The 7,288-nt window shown below is 36.1% G+C and overlaps 1 pseudogene; it reads right to left on the reverse strand.

Annotated features, from left to right (window-relative positions):
* Positions 1 to 463: 463 nt before the first annotated feature.
* On the reverse strand, positions 464 to 983 carry LOC138826814 (large ribosomal subunit protein uL23 pseudogene; annotated as a pseudogene).
* Between the last annotated feature and the right edge of the window lie 6,305 nt (positions 984 to 7,288).

A 7,288-nucleotide genomic window follows, 5' to 3' on the forward strand; every position in this document is an offset into this window, starting at 1 on the left:
CTTAGGTCTAATTTATGAATATATAAATAAATATATATGGGGTTCTATGTAAATACACACAGATGTATTAACCAAAGTATGTTATATGCAAGGGAGAATTCAAATGTTGCAACTCTTTAAAGAAACTAACTCACAGCTAACAAAATGAATACCATAAAGCTGGTATTTGAGGCATGTGTGGAAAGGACAGGAGAAGGAGTGAAGACAACTGAAGAGAGGAAGGGGGAAGAATGCAGTTATAATATTCAAAGCATATTCTATGAAATTAAGAAAATTAAGGGGAGGGGGTAGCAAGGGAGGGGGAGAACAAAGGCATCATTTCAAATACATTGTACTCATAAACGTACTTGTTGAATGGTAACTCCTTTGTATGACTACTTAAAAATAAGTTCTAAAAAAAGTTTAAAAAAGGAAAAAACACATCTTTCAGTGGATGACTACTATGCTTTAGAGTTCTTTTTTTTTTGGTGGGAAAAATGTATATTTATAATTTGCCAGCTTGATTCAGTTTAGATGATTCCAATTTTGTTGGCAACATCTAAAGCATCGTAATCAGGAGCCAGTCGAACATATGCCTTCTTCTCTCCATCAGGTCTGATCAGGGAATTGCCCTTAGCCACATCAATGTCATAGAGCTTCTTCACAGCCTGTTTGATCTGATGCTTGTTGGCCTTAACATCCACAATGAACACCAGTGTGTTGTTGTCTTCTGTTTTCTTCATGGCTGACTCAGTGGTCAGGGGGAACTTGATGATAGCATAGTGGTCAAGCTTGTTTCTCCTCGGAGCACTCTTCCGAGGGTATTTGGGCTGTCTTCGGAGCCGTAGCGTCTTGGGCCGCCGGCAGGTGGGTGAAGTGCGGATCTTCTTTTTGTGGCTGTAGACACCTTTCAGCACTGCCTTCTTGGCCTTCAAAGCCTTTTCCTTGGCTTCGGCTTTAGGAGGGGCAGGAGCTCCCTTCTTCGCTTTCGGCGCCATCTTGGTGAAAAGCTGCTTTAGAGTTCTTGTGAATAGGCTTAGGTCAGAAGGTTCAGTCTCTGTTTCTGTCCACACTTGTGTAAGTTCAATATGTTTGCACCAATGAGTGATTTAAACTATAAATATATTATATAATTATTATATTATATTATGTTACTAATCCTGGGACTTGAACTCAGGGCCTAGATGCTGTCCTAAAGCATTTTTTTCTCGAGACTAGCACATCACAACTTGAGCCACAGCTCCCCTTTTGGCCTGTTTTGGTGGTTAGTTGAAGATCTCCTGCACATTTTCTCCTGGACTCTCTTTGAGCTGCATTTTCATATTGCAGACTCATGAATAACTAGGATTACAGGAGTGAGCCACCAGTGCTTCATTAGCTGTAAATACTTTTTGTTTTATTTAAGCATTTTATATCCTACTCCATAGAACAATACAGAATTCAATAGAAGTCATATTTGTAAAGATCAGTAATAATTTGAATCTCTACTTGAGTATTTCTGAAGTTCTTTTAAGCTAGATACATTTATAGATCAAATTCATTGAATGTGTACATATTGAATATATATAATTTGTTGAAAATGTACACATATTGAATATGTATAGATATTCCCTTTATTTTGAAATCAAAATAAAGGGTAAAAATGAAAAGCAAATAAAATAAAAGGCAAAAACAGTGAGAAATTAAATATGAATGATGATGCAGGCATCAGTGTAATTCCTATAATCCTAGTTAATCAGGAGGCTGAGATTTGGTTTATAGTTGAGGCAAGCCTAGGTAGGAAAGTTTGTAGGACTCATATCCAATTAACCACCAAAAATAAAAAATCTGGAAGTGGAGCTGTGTCTCAACTCATAGAGTACTAAACTTGACCAAAAGAGCTCAGGAACAATCCCCAGGCCCTAAGTTCAAGGATCAGTACCAAAAGTAAAAAGCCAAGATGAATAATCACTGGCAGCATGGTACTGATTGAGCTCTGGGTTTGATACACATTACCTGACCTATTTGTAGATACTGGAACATATTTATTGCTTCTAGCTGATACATGATTAGTACATCAGCAACTGGGAAAATGTTTTATTTAGGTAGAAAATTATATCAAATTAGATAGCTGGTAGTCATCAAAACCCCTGGCCCATAGGTATATCAGAGTTCAAAGGGATGCAAGGTTCTGAGAGCTAATGACTTATTTCCTTAGATTTTCTTCTTTTGTGTTTAATGATAAAGGCAAAAACCAGAAATAAGCATCAAGCACAGAATAAGGAGAAACTGTTTAGGTCTCTGTAGTTTTGTCTTTGTTGGATGATGAGGCTGGTGGGGCTTCATATCTTGAACTCATTTGTGTTTGTCTTAGTCCAAAAACCAACAACCTGGTCAGTTTGTATTTAGAGTTTTTAAAACATATTGTTTTTGATTGTTCAACTTAGTTTTGTTTTATTATTTATTTTAGCAGATTATTAAATTATTGTATGTTAGTATTATATTAACATTTAAAAGGTTGAATTAGTTTGAGTTTAAAATTACATATTCTATATTTTCTCTTTTCCTCCCTTCCTTCCCTCTTTCCTTCATCTCTTCCTCCTTTCTCCCTCCCTTCTTCCCTTCTTCCCTCCTTCTCTCCCCTTCCATCTCTTTCTTTCTTTCTTTCTTTCTTGCTTGCTTGCTTGCTTGCTCTCTCTCTCTCTCTCTCTCTCTCTCTCTTTCTTTCTTTCTTTCTCCTTCCTTCCTTCCTTTTTTCTTTCTTTCTTTTTCTTCCTGTCAAGGTCTGAACTCATATCCCCATACATGCTTAGCTGGAGTTTTACACTGAGCTCATGCATGTGGTTTGGATGGGTGGGGTCTTGCAAGCAGCTAACAGAGAATGCTATGGGGAACTTTCAATGTATTTTCATATAAAACAACGCTTTATTTCTGGTTTAAAAAATACCTAAAGCTCTATTTTGTGGTAATTGAAGACAAAGTAATGTTTCTTTTTTTTATTTCCTTATCATTATCTGATATTGCTTTTGATTTCATTAAAGTTTTTTATTCACTGGTAAGAAATAAGTGGTGAGCTAGGTGCCAATAGTTAATGCCTTTAATCTTAGGCCACTCAAGAGGCTGAGATCTGGGGATCAAGGTTTAAAAGTTCAAAGCTAGTCAGGCCAGAAAAATACCTGAGACTCTTTTTCTCCAGTTAACAGGAAAACATGACTGAAGTTGAGCTATGGCTCAAGTGGTAGAGTGCCAGCCTTGAATGAGAAAAGCTACTTGCTAGAATTTAGGCCCTGAGTTTGAACCTCAGTATCCATGCACACTCACACACACACACACATACATGTACACACATCATACGTACATGCATGCACACACATGCACACACACGTGCGCGTGCACAAATGTCACTGTTGAAGATCTTGGGCTGGTTACTAGGAGATGGATGTTTTTTGAATGTTGAATGGTGCTTTCAGGAGGATGTCTGAGACACCACGTATGTGACTTCTGCAGTACCCAGCAGTCATAGGAAAGGTCACCAGCAACAGTGCTGAAAGGACCAAACTTCCCTAAGCACAGACAACCACCTGGTCAGGCCTGGCACACAGTGTTTATTTCAGATAGTACACTTTGAAAGCAAACAGGGCAAGAGTTTCTTAAAGATCACACACAAGCTGTACCTGGCCCTTGTGATTTTTAAGTGTGGTGCTGAAACTATGTCAAATAGCCTGAAGCAAGGTCTGTACTGTGCATAGACTGCAAACTGATGCAAAATAAATATTCCATGTGTTTTGAGAACAAACTCATTAACAAGGGAAATACTGTACTTTATATACCCCAAGGAGGCTTGCATGTTCTCACCAGTGCATAAAGGTTGATGTGTGAAGTGTTGTTCATAGCTGATGGTAGCTGAATATTAACATAACTATTGGATTTTTTTTTTATTAAGTTGACTGAAAGCTTTATAAGATCTTTTGCTTTAGGGAAACACCTGGGTGTAATTAATTATTTTTTAAATGCCCATAATTTTAATTTTGAATGACATTTTCCCTTCACAAATATTTTCATTTTCTCATTTGAGAAATACATTCAGTAAAATAAGTCAATATTACCAGCCCAATTTACAGGGAAGAAAATTAGGGGTATCATACATGAAATTAATTCTCTGGCATGGAGAAATGTGTGTATCTTAGTTATTAAGAAGTGTGGTTGAAGCTGGGAACCAACAGAGAAATGGACACCCTAATTATAGATATCTCATTTAAGAAAGTTGACACAAAAGATAAAGCAGAGGCAATGACTGATGTGAGAGTTTAATGGAGAAATGTGGGAATCTGAAATGAGTCCAGGGGCTGGGTTCCAATGGCTCAAGCCTTTAATCCTAGCTACTCAGGAGGCTGAGATTTGATGATTAAGGTTTGAAGCCAGCCTTGGCAGCAAATTCCATGAGACTCTTATCTCCCATGAACCAGAATGAAACCAGAAGCAGAGGTGTGGCTCCAGTGGCAAAGTGCCAACCTTGAGAGAAAAAAATCTAACCAAGAGCAAGAGGCCCTGAATTCAAGTCCCTTTATCAGAAGATGAAGAATAATATACAAGAGTCTACAAATAATATAATATGATTTCAGGTATTTACAATGACTGTATATAACATGGAAAAAAGTAACAAAAAGGTACCTCTATAAAATATGATGTTAATGCTTAGCATATCATTTAATGATCCTGAGGAGGAAAAACACCTTGTTTTTTAAGGAACTAATGACATGGACTAGTAAAGAAGAGTGTTGAGGGTAGAATGGTGAGCAACTAATATATCTGATATGGAACACACTTGAAATGTTTGAGTAAAGGACAGAGATCAGTGTGTAGAGTGAAAGAGACAGAGACAGAGACAGTGAGAGACAGAGTAAGAACAGAAATCAGAGAGAATAGGTGCAGTCAGTAGTCTTGACCAAAGAGCCAAGTGTGGATTTTGTTCTAAAAGAAAGTGGAAATTATAAGAAATTATTTAATTTTTTTAATTATCTTTATGTAATTGTACAAATTATCTTTATGTAATTGTACAATGCAGTTTATGAATGATGAATTTTTTTTATCAATGTCGCCACTTTCCACATCCTCACCCTTCCCTCTTAACCCATCCTTTACCTACTTTTCTTAATTTTGTACTATATACATTGAATTTTTGACTTCATTCTGCCCCTCCTTCTCTTTATTCATCTACCCCTCTTTCCTTGGTCCCACTGAACAACTTCCAAGTACTTGTTTCCTGGTGCTTGTTTCTTTGGGCTTGGACTTTGATTTTCTAAGGAATTACACTACTTATGTTCTCTCTTTTATCTACCATATTCTAGTTAGTACATTTGTTTAAAAAAAAAACCCTGCATACCACACACCATATTTTCTTACAGGCTTATAGGGTAATTCTAGCTTCTACATATGAGGGAAAATATTTATTCATTGTCTCTCTTGGCCTAACTTACTTCACTTAATATAGTTTCCCTCTCCCAAAGATTTTCTATTTCTTTACCAATAATACAATGTCATTTATTCCAGTGGATGAGTAAAATTTCACTGTTTATATATACCATATTTTCTTGACCCATTTATCCATTGAGGGGCATCTAGGCTGATTCCATACCTTGGCTATGGTGAACAGTGTTGCAATAAATATAACTATGGTAGTGGCTTTACTTGTGAGAAATTTTTAAGGAGGAGAATCATATTCATTTTTTTTCTGTCTTAAATTTGTAGGAACATCAAGAGTACAGAAGCAAGCAGAAAATCAAAGTGTCTAGGGAATAGCAGTAGCTTGGAGCAGGGTGGTATTTGGCATTTCTGCATTTCTAATTCACTTTAAAGCAATGTTGTTTGGATGTAGTGAAGGGATAGGGTGGTAAGGAAAGGCAAGCATATTAAGAAATGTTTTTGATAAAAAAAGAATTATGCAAACAGAGAATTATTATACCATTATATATACACATACCAAAATTCTGAGCTGAATATTGCCTTTCCCAAAAGGAAAAAAATTAAAAATATGATTACTCAATAAAAATGTTTCCAAAAGAGATCTTTCTAGGAGAAAGAAAACTTCCAAAAGGAGTCTTCTGGGATACACACACACACACACACACACACACACATATTAATAATAAATCATAATCAAAATCAGTTTTCAAAGTAAAACATTTAAGATTTTCCAACTATTTTTGCAATATATAACAACATTTTAGTGTTTATTTAGAAAACATATAAGTGATTGTAATAAGCTGAAGGGCATAGGTTATTACCTATGTAGGCCTAATTATCTTCTGCGATTATGACAGGTATAATATTTATTGCTGTTCAGGAATCACTCTTTTGAGGTTATAATATATAAATATGTAATTTCTTCTAGCCACACAGAATAAAAATATATCTTTAAATTTAATCTTTCAGGTTTGATATTATTATTATTATTATTATTATTGTATTTTACTGGCTCAGGGACTGGGACTCAGGACCTGGGTACCATCACTGAGCTATTTTGGTCAAGGCTGGTGCCCTGCCACTTGAGCCACAGCTCCACTTCTGGCTTTTTGCTAGTTAATTGGATATATGTGTCACATGGATTTTTCTGTTTGGGTTGGCTTTGAATCTTGATCCTCAGATCTCAGCCTCCTGAGTAGCTGGGATTAAAGGCATATGATACAAGTGCCTTGTCATGATTTTATTTTTGAGAGAATTACTAAATAAGGACATATTTGTTGTGCCTTCATGGATCTCTACAATAGTACAATATAAAAGATCTATTTAATTGATTTTCTTATAGCATTCATTTTCCAGAAGACATCTGTTAAGATAAACATGATAAAAATGCACTATACTAGCTGGGCGTTGGTGGCTTACAACTGTAATCCAAGATCTGAGGATCATGGTTAGATGCCAGCCTACACAGGAAAGTCCATGAGATACTTATCTATAATAAACTACTCAGATAAAGCTGGAAGAAGTGCTGTGGCTCGAGTGGGAGTGCTAACTTTGAGCAAAAGAAGCTCAGGGACAGTGCCCAGACCCAGAGTTCAAGCCCCAGGATTGGCAAGGAAAAAAAATTATTGGATTCATACACTGATTAACATGTTGAATTGAAACCCCTTTGTAAAACTATTTAATGATATTAAAACTAAAATAAGCATGATTTAACTTTAGGTTTTCAATGTACATTGAACACACACACACATATACATATATCATTCATAATTTCAGTGATATATTTCAGTATTTGTATCGTGTGTGTGTGTGTGTGTGTCTGTGTGTGTGTGTGTGTATGTGTGTCTGTGTATGTCTGTGTGTGTCT

Source organism: Dipodomys merriami, unplaced genomic scaffold (genome assembly GCF_024711535.1).
Source record: "Dipodomys merriami isolate MVZ:Mamm:240054 unplaced genomic scaffold, mDipMer1.0.p SCAF_15, whole genome shotgun sequence".
NCBI lineage: Eukaryota > Metazoa > Chordata > Mammalia > Rodentia > Heteromyidae > Dipodomys > Dipodomys merriami.